Below are 19,227 nucleotides of genomic sequence, written 5' to 3' on the forward strand. Positions count from 1 at the left end.
AAACAAGATCAGAAGACTTTGTCCTATATTTTCCTCTAGAAATTTTATAGTTTGGCCTTTTGGCACTTATATCTACAACCTCTTTTGAGTCATTTTGTATATGGTACAAGGTCTGATTCAAAGTTCATGTTTTTAACATGGATATTAGTTTTTCCATAATTATATCCTTTCTCCACTCATTGACCTTTGTGCCTTTGTCAAAAATCCTTTGTTCAAATATGATTTGATCCATTTTTTAATTCTTTGCTCCGTTCCATTGACTTATTGGGTTTTATGCCAATACAATATTGTAGTAATATGATTGTCTATGTATGGTATCAAAAATAATACAAAAACTAATAGAAATAACAATTAGCAATGATTCTAAATATAAGATTAACATATACAAAAGCCTCATTTCTTTATTTCAGTAATAAACCAAAGGGAAAAACATTGAATAAAATAGTATAATTTCTAATAATAACAAACCTACAAAGTACTTAGAATATGTAATAAAAATATATAATGCTTTAAAGAGCATTATAACTTTAGTGATAGACTTAAAGTACATAATTAATTATGGATATGTATGACATTTTGAATGGAAGAAATCAATAAAATGAAGATGGTGGTTTTGCCAAATTAATCTATAAACTCCAAGCAAAATCTCAAAGGGCTTTCCATAGAACTTAACAAGATGATCCTAAAATCTACATAAAAGGATAAAGACAAAATTATACAAAATAAGTTTAAAATGTTTATTAGAAAGCACTATTCTTCCTAGTTTACCAATCCTTCACATAAATATATGAGTTTATTATATATGTAATATATTATTATATAATGATATGATAGTGTCACAGAGAAAAATTAACTAATAATAGAGTATGGAAACAGAAATAAAAGCATGGTATCTGATCAAAGTGACATTATACATCACAAGGAAAGGATGTCTGAACACAAAAAGTGTTCAGACATTTATATATGAGGAATTACAATATTGAATCTTTATCTCACATCGAACTCACAATATATATTTTGTGATGCTGTTGAAGAAGACACAAGACTTCTCATCACATTGAAGTAAAGGCATTTCTTAAATAAGGCTCAAAAAGAGCCAGATAAGAAAAGCCTAAAGTCAAATTTGAGTGTGTGCACATTTTAAACCTCTTTGTAGGAAAAACACACACACAGAGTAAATAAAGTGAAAATAAACTGGGAAGATACAGTCTTCAATGTGTGTAACTAACAGAAGATTTGGTTTCTAAATATATGGAGAATCACAAACCAATAAAAAAAATATAAATGGAATATCTGAAAAGTGGGCAAAATATATGAATAAGCAATTTGCTCAAATGTCTAATAAACTTTCAGAAAATATGTTTGACATTACTAGCAATTAGTGAACTTCCAGAGAAGCAACATATGAGGTCCAAGAAATAAGCCAGAGAATGAAAAATGACATGTTTATTAGTAGAAAATAATGGATCATGAATTTCAGAAGCCTGGGGACTCCATCCATAGAGACAATGTCAATAAAGCTATTATGGTTCAAATGGCCTTATTACTTTTCCAGTAGGTAAGGACTGGAGAAAACTATTCTTGCACATGTAGAGTTAATAATCAAAACATGTAGAGTTAAAAACCAAAACTATTATCAGCACCATTTTCAAAATAAAGAATGCCCCTGAAATACCTGGGAAATCAATCTTCTCAAATGTCCCAGTCCTTCCTTACTCACAAAAGCAGTAAGGAAGATAACTTTGGTTAAATATCCGTAATGTGATAGTCAACTCAGCATGCTTCTTCTTGTCTACATGACATTCATCTTGCTAGAACCCTCTTGTAAAATAACATAATCACATTTTAATGAGAAAATTAAGACAGCTATTTCTCTGAAGTTTTATTTTTATCTAATGAATGTAAAATTAGCATTTTACTTCATAATATCTGTCCACTTTTTAAAAAAAATGTTTTGAAGTACTTGTTGGAATACGGATATGGCTCCCAGGTGGAGTGCTTGCCTAGCGTGCACACGGCCCTGGGTTTGACCTCTAGCACCACAAAACATAAAAAAAAAAAAAAATAAGATATTTGTTATTATGTAGAATTTATACAGAAATCAAATGCATTCAGGTCAATTTGGTGACTTTGTGGCCCCCAAAGTCCACACACTGTGATTTAAGAAGCATGATACTGCATCATGCATAATAACTGATCACTGGATAGTGTTCTGCAATTTACCAAGTGCTTCCACGTAGAATGTGGATGGTACAAAGGAAAGAAAATATTTAGGGAGTGCCCATTTATCTCTAAAATGGGATAATTTCTACCCCTAGTATAAGTACTCAGCATGATATGTCTGAGAAATACATTTTCATTTATTATAATCTCTCAATTATCACAGGCTAAATTAGCTTTTCAAGATGGAATGGATTACCTGAGGCCCCACAGCTAGTGAATGGCAATAAGATGATGTGAACTCAAATTTTTGAATCCAGACCCTTTGTTCCTTCTTTTGCCAACTGCTTTTTTATCGTTCAGAGAATGTGCAATAACGCTTAAAAAAAAAAAAAAAAGCTGATGTTATTGGCTGTGATTTGGAGAGCATCATAAATATCTAACCCTCTTATAATTCCAATAACAATATCATAATAACTGGCAATCATTTTCTTAGCCTAAACCACTTATCCCTTTTCACAAGATGGTGGATATGACCCTCCAGTGGTCCTCTCCCCACAGAAACACCAATCTGAACAGCTGTTCACACACCAAACTGACTTCTCATTAGCTAAAGGAGCCAGGTGAGACACCCGAGTGCCTGGTTTTAGTACAACAGGAAGAAAAGGCACATTGAAGGGCACAGGAAGAAAAGAGTCCCCCACGTCACTTCTTCCCCAGCTCCAAGTAATATGGAGGGAACGTCTCTGCCTTGTAAGGAAGAGAAGGGATTAAGACCAGGACTTCAACTTGAACCCCAGTGGCAGGTCTGCCACGGTGAGCCCCATGCTCCAGAGCCCCAGAATTCCTGCCTCCCGTCTGGACTCTTAAAACCTGTGTAGTCAGGCCACTGAGAACCTCCACCAGCCTCCCCCGACTTAGGGCCAAGAAACCAGGAGCAATGCTCTACCCACTGGGCATCAGGGCATGAAATTTAGCCTAAGACTTTGCCTTTGAGCTCAGAGCCCAGCCTGTTGGGCTGATATCTGGCCTTAGGCAGAAACCAAAAGTGTGTCCACCTATCCTCGAGCTCACAGACAAAGCCTCTAGACCTGCCAGACATCAGACAGCAACTTACACACTTTTTAAAAAAAAACACAAGTTTGGCCTACATGATTACCAGCCTCAGTGTGGGCCTAGGTACACCCTTGTCCTCCTGAGACTGCATAAGTCCCTGTGGCTGTGAGGTACAGATGTGACCCAGTCTAATACCACCCTTCATGGTCAAGGGGCTGTTTCCACCACCTGTCCCCCAAACTTGGGTAACACGGGTCAGTTCTCATACATGGAGCCTCTAGACCTGCTCTGGTACTAGGCAGAGACTTATGTCCCAGGGGGCTGGACTGGTGCTTTGGCCTGTGTCCCTGACAGCTGTGTGGTAAGGCTTAAGACTGAGCAGGTCCTTGTGGCTGTGAGATTCAGGTGTGGCCCGGGTTGGGGTCAGCCTTGGTGGCCAAATTGCTGCACCTTCGCCAGCCTAATTCCTCCTTAGAACAACATGGAGTAATGTCAGGAGCTGTGAATACCTTACAGGGTTCTTTAAACCACCCCAAGGCAGAGGCGATGCTCTTCTGAGAACTCTCAGAGGAAATTCACCAATGGCGAATGCTCAGTGGCTGGTGACACGCTGTTCAAAGGGGGTTCGGTGCCTCACAGAATTTATTGGTTCTAACAGTCCTGGGATCAAACACCAGCTGCCGGGAAGTAGTAGAGATCTAAGTGCAAGCTGATAAGCTTTTTTTTTTTTTTTTTTTTTTTTTTTTTTTACTTTTACTAGGTCTTCCAAATTTCCAGGATTTTTAAAAATTAGGTATATATGACAGCAGAATGCATTTTGATTCTGATAAGCTCTTAACTGAGCTGTTCCTGCTCCTGACTTTGTTTATCTTGAAGACGCTTTCTCACAGTAAATCCATTGCTGTGTGTATCTACGTGACTGCGTGACCAATGTGATTCTGCAACCTGTACACTCAGAAAAATGAGAAATTATATCCCATCTGATTCAAATGTATGATATGTCAAGGTCATTGTACTGTCATGTGTAACTAATTAAAACAAATAAAAAATTAAAAAAACAAAAACCGGTATAATAAACATGCTGAGCCTGCAATGATGTCAGTCAAGCCTCATCAGGGCTTGGCTTTCCCACCGGGTCCCACTTTCCTGTATTTGTGGGTTTGTCTGTTTTTATTTCTAATCCTCTCACCTGTCCTCCTTTGGGAAACTGAGGAAACGTTGCTCAGGGGGTGACAGACCACGACACCATTCAGTGAGGGTAGGACCAGGTAACAAGTTCTGAGTTTGCCTTGGAACTCAGTGACGGGCTTGAGAAACCGGCAGGTTCTAATGGCTGCCAAACCCAGATCAGCACCTGCAAATGGCACCTCTGGAACAGCCCTGCTAGAGGGCAGAAATAGCGTCTCTCACAACTACATTCCACTTAGCATCCCCTGTGGCTGGCTGTGGCAGTCTTGGGCCCCAAGAACACAAGGAAACCTATATCAGTATGGGTCTTCTTCCTTCCCGGTGCTGCATGGTCTCTGTGGGCAGTGATCTCAGGGTAGGACACAGTTCAGGGGCACTGGTGGCCAGAGGCATGGCATAGCAGCCTAGGGCTGGCCCTTCCAGGGTGCTTTTGCCCAGGGCTGTGAAGTACCTGACCACAGGCTGGTGACTGTGAATGAGATGTCTGGGCCTATCCCAGCCCCAGAGAGACTCATGGGGACGGCCTGCCCTTTTTAGCTACCGCTCTACTTCATGCTGGTCAATACAGTAACTGTTGATTTGGAATAAACATGGAATTAGATCACTGTCTAGTACTGAAACAGTTATAGCACATTAATAGCTGATTCCTGGCAAGCCTTGATGCAATAAAGTGTTAAAATAGTGGAAGGGACTATAGGCTCAAAGAAAACAAGCAATTAGAATTTCTATAAAGACAGGTTGGGAAGACCAGAACACCTATTCCTCCAATGTTTAGACAACATCACATACCAACAAGCATCAAAAACATTTTCAGTAAACTATTACCTCACTCAATATTCAAAATAAACTGGATTACACTGACCAGAATGTCAGCAGTATGGGCAAACTTTAGCATGGGAAATTTAAAACAGCTATTTTAGGGAAACTCAATCAGCTTCAAGAGAGCTCAGAGAAATGATTTGATAATACTAGATAGAAACTTAACAGAAAGATGGAAGTAATTTTAAAAATCAAACAAATCCTTGAGCTGAAAAATACTCTAAACAAAATAGAAAAACACAACAGAAGGCATCAGTAACTGAATAGACCAAACCCAAGAAAGAAACAGTAAGCTCAAAATATAGAGTTGGAAGAGAAGAAAGGAAAAAAGAATGAGGAGAAATGAAGAAAGCTTACAGAGACTTTAAGAAAGTTAATATTTGGGTTATTGGACTTCAAAAGGAACTTAGAATGCCACTGAAGTAGAAAAGATTCAAAGAATTCATAGCAGGCAAGAGAAGAAAACAAATACCTAGGAACCAGAAGATGACCTGTCAAATGCAACTCAACCAAGTCCACAGCAACACATACAGTAATCAAGCTAACAAAGTCTAAAGGTAAAGGAGTCAAGGCAGCAAGAGAAAAGAAACAAATAAAAATAAAAGTCTTCATAATTTACCTGTAAAAAGAGACCTTATAGACCAGAAGAGTGGCAAGAGACTTTCACAGTACAGAAGGACAAATTATCAACGGATAATACTGCACCCAGCCAAGACATCCTTTAGAAATTAAGAAGAAACAAAGGTACTCCCTAACAAAAACTGAGAAAATGTATTTTCATCAGACTTCTCCTATAAGAAATGATAAAGGCAGCTCTCCAATTAAACAGAGAGATGGAGAGAGAGAGAGAGAGAGAGAGAGAGAGAGAGAGAGAGAGAGACTGACTCATGAGTAAGAAAAAAACAGAGCAACTTGTCCTGAGATGTCCATGGGTTGCATGTGGGTAACCATGCATGTAAGCCTAGTGGTGTCTTCCATGATTGAAACATCTGGTGTCTGGGAATGACCAGTGGACATTTGCCCAGGGACAGTGTGAATTTCTATCCCACTTTGCCATGGCCCACAAAGCACCTGAGATGGGTGTGACCTGTCAAGATGTCAATCAACCTGCTGACTGCAAGACATCATGAAGCAAGACTCTGCTCTTGAAACCTTATCCCTGACTTTGATGTACCGCCTTAAATAAGCCACTGATGTAGCGCCTTAAATAAACCACTGAAGCCATCTTTTCTCTGTCTAGTTCTAGCACCCGCATGGACTAGATCTATCAGGGGTTTTGTTTTTGTAAATATATTTTTGAATAATTGTGTTTCGTTATTTACTAATTATTTGAGACTTTAGGTTTTAGGGTGGCTTACATTCTCTTGGGCAAGAAGAAATCCCCTCCCTCAAAGAGATGCTGGCCATCACTCCCCCTTAGCAAGGTATAAAACTCACTGGTAAGAGAATTATACAATGTTCTAATATTACGAACATGGTGTATAAGTCATTCATATGTAGTCTGAAGAACAAAAAGAAAATTAAAAATAACAACTGCATTAATTTTAAGAGATAAGGAAAATAGAAGGATAAAAAACAAAATATCAAAAAATCAAAACATGCAGAGAAACGGAATGTCTTTACTGACTTTTTAATTAGTATATTTTCTCTCTTAATTTTTTCTTATCTTTATGATGTTATACCGCTATCATTTTAAAAATTTCATCCTAATCAAAAGATGTTTTTGTAACTCTTATAAAAACCACTCAGCAAAAATCTATAATAAACACAAAATAATACACAAATAATCAAAATACACTAGTAGAGTAAACCACAAAAGCACACGATAAGAGAATGAGAAAGAAATAAAAGGGGCTAAAAGAAAAAAAAATCTCCAGAAAACAAGGTACAAAATGCATACAAAATGCAAACTTATCTGTTAATAATTTCCTTGAACGAATTAAATTCTTCAATTAGAAGATATGAAATGACTGAAAGGATAAAAAATGAAGACCTAACCATACTTACTCACAAGAAACCTCGGAGGACAGGCCTGACCCACACCAGTGCTGCCCACCGCCCAAGAGGAACTCCACACCACCTGCTGCCCGAGAGGAACAGACGCTGTGGCTCCCTACTCACCAGTGTGTGGCTCCATCTAAGCCCCCTCCATTTTAGGACATCACAGCCCCTGCCATGGCCCTCCCCACATGGTAATCTCCACTGTGGGACATCAGACAGGGCCAGGAGGCAGCTGCCCCTTGCAGCACCACACACCACACTGCAGCATCGCTGAACAGGCCACCCAATGCCATCGTACAGCCCATTCTTCCAGCCCCATCTCTGAAAGTGATTGCCTCCATCTTGGAACACCTCCACTGCCATCTGAGGATACCCAGCTGCTATCTCCGCCATCTTTAGCTGGGGCAGTTTCCACCTTGGGACACTGAGTCGGGCCTGGCAACCCAACATCAAGGAATCTACAGGCTTGATGCTGCTGCTGCTGCCACCAACAAGGGACATGACTACTTCCATCTAGAGACAACAATCAGAGCCTGGAAAAGCCATCACCAAGGTCCCTGTGGGCCCGGTTGCACCAGAGCTATGTTCACCAGTTGTTCTAACAGACACCATCCTGTCGTAGAGGCAACAGGGAGACTTGCATGGGTTGCCTCTCTCTCTTTTTTCTTCTGCTAACAGCCAAATTCTTTTGATTCTCTTTCACTGGTCCTATAATCTGATACCTCTATGTTCTCACATCCTACCTCATAAACACCACAGCCTACCCTGGCCCCCTGCCCACCATTAAAAACTGTAAACCCTTATGCAGACCTACTGGCTATATGGTAGAAGATAACTGAACTCATCATTTCTGTTTATAGCGATAAAACTGTAAATGTCAAAATAGAAGCTAATTGATTTATGGCTACTTATTGGTTGCATTAGGTGCTGTAAACATTGATATCCCCCTTGAAGGCGAGGTATTGGTAACCTGAAGGGACACTACAAGATTATAGGGTAGAAGCTGCAATACTTCAGATCTGCACTGCAAGAGGGGAAGACACATACACAACATGAAAAAACAAGGGAGGAAAGTGCCCACAAACAGACTGAGACACTACAACAATAGAATCCATTGGAGGGCAGTAGGTGAAATGTCAGAGGAGTTCAGAATATATATAAATAAAATGACCTGCAAATTAAAGAATGACCCAAGTGAGCAAATACAGGCAAAAATTGATCTCTCCAACAAAGAGATAAGGGAGCAAATTCAGGCAACCATTAATCACACCAACAAAGAGATAAGAAAGCAAATACAGGTAGCAAAAGATCACTTCAAGAAAGAGATAGGGATTCTGAAAAGAAAAAAAAAAAACAGAAATCCTTGAAATGAAGGAAACAATAAACCAAATAAAAAACTCAATAGAAAGCATCACCAATAGGCTAGATCACTTGGAGGACAGAACCATACACAATGAAGATACACAATCTTGAAAATAAAGTTGACCACACAGTAAAGTTGGTAAGAAACCATGAACTGAACATCCAAGAATTATGGGTTAACATCAAAAGACCAAATATAAGATTTATTGGGATGGAGGAAGGCACAGAGATTCAAACCAAAGGAATGCACAATCTCTTCAATGAGATAATATCAGAAAATTTCCCAAATATGAAGAATGAATTGGAAAATTAAATACAAGAGGCTTATAGGACACCAAATGTACAAAATTACAACAGATCTACGCCAAGGCACACCATAATGAAAATGACTGGTATACAGAATAAGGATAGAATTTTAAAGGCTTCAAGAGAGAGGAATCAGATAACATATAGGGGAGACCAATTTGGATCTCAGCAGAGTTTTCAACCCAGACACTCGAAGCCAGGAGACCCTGTAACAACATATACCAAGCTCTGAAAGAAAATGGATGCCAACCAACAATCTTATATCCAGCAAAATTAAGTTTCAGAGTTGATGATGAAATAAAAACCTTCCATGATAAACAAAAATTAACAGAATTCAACTAGAAAGCCTGCACTGCAGAACATTCTTGGCAAAATATTCCACGAGGAGGAATGAAAAACAACAATGAAAATCTGAATAGGGAAGAATTACACTAAAGGAATGGCCAATCAAAGTCAAGTTAAAAACCAAAAATAAACAAAAATGAGCAGGAATACAAACCACGTCTCAATAATAACTTTGAATGTCAATGGCCTAAACTCATCAATCAAAAGACATAGACTGGCAGATTGGATTAAAAAAGAGACCCATCAATATGCTGCCTTCAAGAGCCTCATCTCACAGGAAAAGGCATCCACAGAGCGAAGGTGAAAAGATGGGGAAAAAAATGTCTCACTCACATGGACCACACAAACAAGCAGGGGTTTCCATCCTCTATCAGATAAAGTGGACTTTAAGCCAAAGTTAGTGAAAAGGGATGAATAAGGTCATTGCATTCTATTTAAGGGAAAAATATATCAACAAGACATAACAATCATAAATACCAATGCCCCAAACAATGGAGCCTCTATGTATATCAAACAAACCCTTCTCAACTACAAGAATCAAACAGACCATCCCACAATAATACTGGGTGACTTTAACATACGTCTCTCACCACTAGATGGATCTCCCAAACAAAAACTAAACAGAGAAATTATAGAACTCAATAAACAATCAATAATTTAGACTTAACAGACATATATAGAATATTCCATCCATCAACAAATGAATACACTTTTTTCTCAGCAGCACATGAAAACCTCAAAAACACCGACAAATTTCTAGAGGCATATGAACTACCCAAACTGAACCAGGAGGATATCCACACCTTAAACAGATCAATTTCAAGCAAGGAAACAGAAAGCACCTTCAAAAGCCTGCCAACCAAGAAAAGTCCAGGACCAGATGGATACTCAATGGAGTTCTACAAGACCTATAAAGAATTAATACTAATATTCCTCAAATTATTCCATGATGTAGAAAAGGAGGAAACATTTCCAAATTCATTTTATGAGGCTAGTATCAACCTGATACCAAAACCAGAAGGAGACACATCAAAGAAAAAAACTTTCAGACCAATATACCTGATGAACATAGATGTGAAAATTCTCAATAAAATTTTGGCAAATTGCATACCAAAAGATATTTTAAAAAAAGTACACCATGTTCAGGTGGGTTTATTCTAGATGCAAGTTTGGTTCAATTTACATAAATCAATAAATGTAATCCATCACATCAATAGACTTAAAGAATCATATGTATAATGATTATAATCAATTGATGCAGAGAAAGCATTTAACAAAATACAGCACTCTTTTCATGTTCAAAACACTAGAAAAACTAGGGATAGTAGGAACATACCTTGACATTATAAAAACTATCTATGCTAAACCTAAGGCCAACATCATTCTAAATGGAGAAAAATTGGGAGCATTCCCTCTAAAAATAGGAACAAGACAGGGATGCCCTCTCTCACCACTTCACTTCTATTCACATAGTCCTTGAAATGCTAGCCAGAGCAATTAGACAGATGAAAGAAATTAAAGGGATAGAAATAGAAAAAGAAGAACTAAAACTATCATTATTTACCAACTACATGATTCTATATTAGAGGATTCAAAAAATCCCACAGGAAAACTTCTAGAACTAATAAATGAATTCAGCAAAGTAGCAGGATATAAAACCAATACACATAAGTTGAATGCATTTCTATATATCAGTGATGAATCCTACGAAAGAGAAATTAGGAAAATTATCCCATTCACAAGTCTCAAAAATAAATAAATAAATAAATAAAATACTTGGGATCAATCTAACAAGAAAGGTGAAAGACCTCTACCATGAAAACTACAGAACACTAAAGAAATAAATTACAGAAGAGCTTAGAAGATGGAAAGATCTCCCATGCTCTTGGATAGGCATAATTAATATTGTCAAAATGACCTTACCACCCAAAGCGCTATACAGATTCAATGTGATTTCAATTAAAACCCAACATCATTCCTTCCAGAAATAGAAAAAGAAATCATGAAATTTATTTGGAAATATAAGAGACCCAGAGTAGCCAAGGCAATCCTTAACAAGAAGAGTGAAGCAGGAGGCATCACTATTCCAGACCTTAAGATAAACTACAAAGCTATAGTAACAAAAACAGCATGGTATTGGCACCAAAACAGACATGTAGACCAATGGTACAGAAGAGAAGACACAGAGACAAACCCACATAAATACACTTATCTCACACTAGACACAGGTGCCAAAAATATTCATTGGAGAAAAGATAGCCTCTGCAACAAATGGTGCTAGAAAAACTGGAAATTCATATGCAGCAAAATGAAATTAAACCCCTATCTCTCACCATGCACAAAACTCTACTCAAAGTGGATCAAGGACCTAGGAATTAGACCAGAGGCTCTGTGCCTAATAGAAGAAAAAGTAGGCCCTAATCTTCATCACTTCAGATTAGGCCCCAACTTTCTTAACAAGACTCCTAAAGCACAAGAAATAAAATCAAGAATCAATAAATGAGATGGATTCAAACAAAAAAAGCTTCTTCTCAGCAAAAGAAAGAAACAATGAGGTGAGGAGACAGCCTACATTTTGGGAGCAAATTTTTGCCACATGCACATCAGAGCACTCATCTCCACGATATATAAAGAACTCAAAAAACTTAACACCAATAAAACTAACAACCCAATCAATAAATGGGCCAAGAAGCTGAACAGACGCTTCTCAGAGGATGATATACAATCAATCAACAATGAAAAAATGTTCAACATCTCTAGTAACTAGAGAAATGCAAATCAAAATCACTCTAAGATTTCATCTCACCCCAGTCAGAATGGCAGCTATCAAGAATACAAACAACAATAAGTGTTGTCGAGGATGTGGGGGAAAAGGCACACTCACATTGCTATGGGACTGCAAATTGGTGCAACCAATCTGGAAAGCAGAATGGAGATGCCTTAGAAAACTTGGGATGGAAACACCATTTGACCCCGCTGTCTCACTCCTCAGTCTATACCCTAAAGATTTAAAAACAACACACTACAATAACACAACCACTTCAGTGTTTATAGCAGCACAATTCACAATTGCTAGACTGTAGAAGCAACCTAGATTCCCTTCAATAGATGAATGGATAAAGAAACTGTGGTTTATATACACAATGGAATACTACTCAGCATTTAAAAGAGAATAAAAGCATGGCATTTGCAGATAAATGGATGGAGTTGGAGAATATTGTGCTAAGTAAAGTAAGCTAATTCAAAAAAAAACAAAGGCTAAATAATTTCTCTGATGTGTGGATGCTGATCTATATTGGCGGGGGAGTGGGGCATGTGATAAGTGGAGAAACTTTGAATGTGGCAAAGGGGAGGAGAGGAGAGGGCAAAGGGGTAGGAAAGACGGTGGAATGAGACAGACATCATTACATGTATGACTGCATGAATGGTGTGACTCTAGTTCATGCACAACCAGAGAAGTGAAAAATTCTGCTTCAACTGTGTACAATCAATCAAAGAGCTTTCCACTGTCGTGTATAACTGATTAGAATTAATAAATGAATAAATTTTTTAAAAAAGAAAGAAAGAAACTTCTGAGGACATGCATAGACTGAAAGTAAAGGAATGGAATAAATGTTGAATGGAAATAAAACCCAGAAGAAAATAGGAGTAGTCACAGTTATATCAGATAAAATAAGACTTTAAATCCAAGAGACAAGATGGACCATTATCTAGTGATAAAAGGGTAAATTCAGTAAAAGGAAAGAGCAATTCTAAATATATAAGCACTCAATATCTGAACATTCAGACATATAAGCAAATATTAATAGACAGACTCCAATACAAACATAGTAAAGGACTTTAACCACCAACTTTCAGCAATGGACAGATCATCCAGACAGAAAAATCAACAAAGAAACCAAAGGGTTTAATTGTATTCTAGACCATAGGGACCTAACGAAGCATTCCATCCAACAACTGTAGGACACACATTCTTCTTCGGAACACATGAAACATTCTCTAAGACAGGCCACATAATAGGCCAAAAAACAAGTCTCAAAATATGAGAAACTTAAAATTATATATTATTTTTCTGACCACAGTGTAATAAAACCAGAAATCAGTAACAAGAAAACCTTTGGAAACCATAAACATACATGTAAATTAAACGACTTACTCTTGTACAACCAATGGATTGAGGAAGAAATGGAAAAAAACTGTTAAAAGATTTCTTTAAACAGATAAAAATGGAAACACAGTATGTCGAACCTGTGAGAGACAGCAAAAGAAGTACTAAGAGGGAAGGTCACCGCAATCAACACTCACTTCAAAAAAGCAGTGAGATGTCCAGTGAACATACTGTACCTGCAAGGAATTATCTTTAAAAAAATTAAATTGGTAGAATCAAAGAAGTAATAAAGCTGAGAGCTGAAATTAATGAAATAGAGATTTTACAAAGCAAAGAAATAAAGAGCCGTTTCTTCAGAGGGATAAACAAAACAGACGGACTCTTAGCTAGACTAGGCAAAAGAGAGATAGAACTCAAATGATAAAATCAGCTGAAAAAAGGAGGCATTATAACTGATACCACATAAATATAAAACATCATTAGCGATAACTGCAAAAAACTATATGACTACGAATTTGATGACCTATAAGAAATAGATAAATTCCTGGAAAAATAAACCTTATCAAGACTGAATCATGCAGAAGCAGAAAACCTGCACAGACAAATAGCAAATGAGACTGTATCGGGAATAAAAAGTTTTTTATCGACAAAAGTCCAGGAAACTGAAGTCTTCATTTATACTAATTCTTCTTAAATTCTTCTAAAAAATTGAAGAGGGGAGAATTCTTCCAAACTCATTCTCGATGCCAGCATTATCCTTATACCCAAAGCAGACAAGGACACAATGAGAGAGAGAGAGGAGAGAGAGAGAGAGAGAGAGAAAATTATGAGGACAGACAGACAGAGAAATAAATAAATTTATGATCCAATATCCATGATAAACAAAAATCTTCAACAAAATACTATCAAACTGTATCCAACATAACATTAAAAAGATTATTCACCATGATCAGGTGGAATTCATCCCAAAGATGCAAGAATGGTTCAATATATAAAAGTCAAAAATATAATACAACATTTCAGACCCCATATATGACAAAACAATGATCTCAATAAATGTAGAAAAGGCATTTGATGAAATTCAATTAACACGTCATGATAAAATTTCTGGACAAATTAAATATAGAAGGAATGTAATCAATATAAAAAAAACCTTTTGCAATAAACAGCTCAATGAGGAACATTATCTTTCTAAGATATAGAACAAGACAAGGATGCCCAAATTCACCACTTCTATTCAACCTAGTTCTAGAAGTCTAGTCAGAACAATCAGGCAAGAAAAATAAATAAATAAATCGCGTCCAAATTGGGAAAGAGAAAGTCACACTATCACTGTTGGAAGAGGACATGATCTTATTTATAAAAATCCTGAAGACTCAACCAAAAGACTTTTGGAACTAATAAATGAGTTCAGTAAAGCTGCAGGATACAAAATCAAAATGCAAACATCACTAGCATTATCATATGCAATGGCCTGTCATCTGGAATAGACATTGAGGAAACAATTCTATTTACAATAGTTAGGAAAAAAGAATAAATTTAACCAAAGAAATGGAAGCTCTTTACAATGAAAATCAGAAAAAAAAAGATAAAAGAAATTGAAGAGGACACACACATACACACACACACACACACACACACACACACACACACACACAGTAAAAAGACACTCCATAATTAAGGATTGGAAGAATTGATGTTGTAAAAATATCCATACTACCCAAAGTGATCTACTGATTTGGTGCAATTCCTTACTAAGACATTCTTCATGGAATTAGGGGAAAAAAATCCTAAAATTTGTGTGGAAACACACACAAAAAAACTCTGAATAGACAAAGCAGCATTAAGCAAACAGAACAAAGCAGGGCACCAAATGATTTGAATTTCAATGCATAGTACAAAGTTGTAATAATCAAAATAGCCAAGTATTGGCATAAAAACTGACATAAAAGCAGTGGAGCAAAACACAGAGCTTAGAAGTGAACCCATGCGTGTATACCAATTGATTTTCTACAATGGTATTAAGAACGTGCCATGGACAAAGGGCAGTCTTCAATATAGTATGCTGGGAAAACTGGATATCGACCTGCAGAAAAATAAACTAGACCTGTATTTCTCACTATATGTAAAAAAAAAAAAATCACCTGCAAATAGACTATAGACTTAAATGTAGGACTTAAAACTATGAAACTAGTAGAAGAAAAACATAGGGGATACACTTTAGGACATTAGAATGGCCCAACGGACAGGAAAGAGGTGAGAATTATAAATGGGATTATACAAAACTGATATAGCTTCTGCTCATCTAAGGAGACAACAGAGTAAAGAGACAACCTGCAGAATGGGAGGAAATATTTGCAACTACACATCTGAAAAGGAGTTAATATCCAGAATATGTAAAAAGAAATCAATAGCAAAAATAAATCATGATGTGCCAACAGATGAAAGACCAAAATAGACATTTAAAAAAACAAATAGCCAACGGGTATATGGAAAAAATGTTCAACATTACCAATCATCAGGGAAATGCAAATCAAAGCCACAGTAAAATATCCCCTCACTCCAATAATAATAACTATTTTTAAAAACACTGAAGGTAAAAAAGTGCTAGCATAGACATGCAAAGAAGGGAACTCTTGCACACTGTTGGTGGGACCATAAATTAGTATTGCCATTATGGAAAACAGTATGGAGGTTCCTCAAAAGTTAAAGTGATTCAGTGATCCCAGTGTTGGGTATGTATGTTCAGAGGAAATGAGGTCTGCATGTAAACATATGCATTATTATGTTAACTGCAGCTCTATTCACAATATCCAATAAATGGGAACAACCTAAGTATAACAACTGATAAACAGATAAAGAAAATATTATAGAATAATATCCCATATACACAATGGGATGTTATTCTACTATAAAATAAATGAGAACCTGCCACTTGTAACACATGGATTGAACTGGAGATAATTATATAAATAAAATAATTCAAGCATGAATGGGTTTCAAAGTAATACCCAACACTATCTGCCAACAGGAAACACCTCACCTGCAAAAACACATAGACTGAAAGTGCAATGATGAATAATTATATTCCATCCAAATGGAATCCAAATGCAAGCAGGATTAGTTATGCATATATTCAAAATTAGACTTTAGGACAAATTAATTATAATAGACAAAGATGATCACTATTTATTATGAGTGACTAATGCTTCAAGAAATTATAATGATTACAAATACAAAAGCACTGAACATTGGAACACCCAATTTTATAAAACAAACACCACTGGACATAAAAGGAGAGACAGACTCCAATATAATAAGAGTGTGACTTCAACACCCTGCTCTCATTAGATTATCCACACGAAAAAAAAAAAAAAATCAACAAAGAAAAATCAGAGTAAGTTTACACTATATATTAAAAGAGGTAACAGATGTCTATAGATTGTTTTATTCAGTGACTCTAGAATACCTATTATTTTCCCCAGCACAGGGAACTTTTTCAAAAATATATCAGAGAGGAAATCACAAAATAATTTATTGTATATTATCTCACCACATTAGAATGAAATTGGAAATTAATAGCAAAAGAAACTGCAGGAATTATGTAAATTATACAAGCACAAGGAGATCAAATCATACACTTTTTGAATAAACAGTGGGTCATTGAAAAATTCAGGAGTGAGGGATTTTAAAATTCCTAAAAACAAAGAAAAATGGGAAAAAAAATACTAGATCCTGTGAGCTACAGCAAAAGCAGTACTGAGGTAAATTTATAACAATGAGTGTTTACATCAGAGAGAGAGAGAAATCTCAAATAAATAACAAATGATCCACCTCACAGTCTGAAGAAAACAAGAACCAGCCAAACCCCAAATTAGTTGAAGGAAATATATCATAAAAATGAGAACAGAAATAAATGCAATGGAGACTTAAAAAATGCTGCTGAGGATTGAAGAAACAGAGATTGTTTTTTTCTTTGAAAAGATTAAACAAAATTGACAAATGCTTAGCTAAACTAGCCAAACTAAAGAAAGAGATGACCAAATAAATAAAATTAGATGTGCAAAAGAATACATTACAATAGATACCCTGGAAATTCAAAGAATCAACAGGGAATATTTTTTAAAAACTGCATGCCAATAAATTGGAAAATGAAAAAGATATTGATAAATTTCTAGGCTCATATTATCTACCAAAATTAAACCAATAGAATATCAAAACATAAATAAAGCAACAGCATGTAATAAGACTGAAACAGTAATAAAAAGCCTCCCAACAAAGAAAAGCCAAGACTGGTGGATTCTCTGCTGAATTTCAGGAGACTTTTAAGAGAGAGCTAACACCAATGTTTCTCAAACTATTCCACAAAATGGAAAGGGAAGAAACTCTTCCAAACTCAGTCTATGAATCTTGTATTACCCTGCTATCAAAACCTGAGAAGAACACAATAACAGAAAAAAAAATGTAGACAATATTCCAATATGTGCAAATAGTCTCCATAAAATACTTGCAAATATAATTCAACAGTATATGAAGATAATTATTCACCATATCAAGGTGGTTTCATTCTAAGGATGTGAGGCTTGCTCAACATGTGCAAATCATAAATAAAATATATCACGTAAACCCAATGAAGGATAAAAACCACATGACCATCTTGAAAGATACAGAAAGTCTTTGATAAAATCCACTATCCCTTCATGATAAAAACCCTGAATAAATTAGGTGTAGAAGGTTCATTTCTCAACATAACAAAGGCTATCTACGACAAAGCCATAATCAACATCATAGTGAAAGCATCAGATCAGGAACAAGAAAAGAGTATCCGCTCTTACCACTCTAATTCGTTAGAAATTTTAGCCACAGTAATTAGGTAATAGAAAGAAAGAAAAATGATACAAATAGGAAAGGGAAAGTGAAAGTCATTATGCCTGTTGACTGATGAGAGGATTCCATGCTTAGAAGACTCTGAACACTTCACCCAAATACTCTGAAAATAAACAAATTTGGTAAGAAAAAAGCATACAAAAATCAATGTCCAAAAATCAGACGCAATACACTAATTTAAACAAATCTATAAGTAAACAACAGAAAGATCGGTAGAGAGGGAAGGGAAGAGGGGAAGTACTGGGCACCGAATTAGAACAAGTTATATCCCATGCTTTTATAATTTTGTCAAAATGAATCTTAATATTATGGGTAACCAAAAGAACCAATAAAAGGAAAAAATACATAACCAGAATAACAAAACTTAGCTGCTGTTCTATACACCAGTAACGTACTCACTGCAAAAGAAATCAAGAAAGCAGTCTCATTCACAATAGCATCAAAAAATATACCTAGAAATAAACTTAACTCAGGAGGTGAAAGACCTCTACAATGAAAATTATAAAATATTGAAAAAAAGAAATTGAAGACACTAAAAAATTGAAAGAGTTTCCATGTCCATTGATTGGAATAATTAACATTGTTAATGACCACACCACTCAAAGCAATCTACAGATTCAAGGCAATATCCACCAAACTAGTAATGACATTTTGGGTGGGGAGGTGGTGAGGATGGTACCTGGGATTGAACTCAGGGGAACTCAGGGCCACTCTACCACTGAGCTACATCCCCAGCCCTATTTTGTTTTTTATTTAGAGACAGGGTCTCACTGAGTTGCTTAGCCCCTTGCTTTTGCTGAGACTGGCTCTGAACTCAAGATCCTTCTGCCTCAGCCTCCTGAGCTGTGAGGATACAGGTGAGCATCACAGTGCTCAGCCAATGACATTCTTCACAGAACCAGAAATTTATATGGGAGCAAAAAAAAGGCCTCAATTAGCCAAAGGAATCATGAACAAAAAGAGAATGCTGGAAATATCACAGTGATTTTCAAAAC

General features: G+C 36.4%; 1 protein-coding gene across 3 annotated transcripts in view; it reads right to left on the reverse strand.

Moving 5' to 3' along the window:
- The window catches only part of Aim2 (absent in melanoma 2), an 82,609-nt gene that overhangs the window by 10,070 nt on the left and 53,312 nt on the right, over window positions 1-19,227 (reverse strand). Inside the window, exon 2 of one of the 3 annotated variants that reach the window (XM_076861933.1) lies at window positions 2,420-2,539. The exons of the other annotated variants lie outside the window; for them this stretch is intronic. The gene's annotated coding sequence lies outside the window, so the exon portion shown is untranslated. The remainder of the gene's footprint in view (window positions 1-2,419; window positions 2,540-19,227) is intronic. 3 annotated transcript variants of the gene reach the window in all.

The sequence above is a fragment of the Callospermophilus lateralis genome, chromosome 7 (assembly GCF_048772815.1).
Source record: "Callospermophilus lateralis isolate mCalLat2 chromosome 7, mCalLat2.hap1, whole genome shotgun sequence".
Taxonomy (NCBI): Eukaryota; Metazoa; Chordata; class Mammalia; order Rodentia; family Sciuridae; genus Callospermophilus; species Callospermophilus lateralis.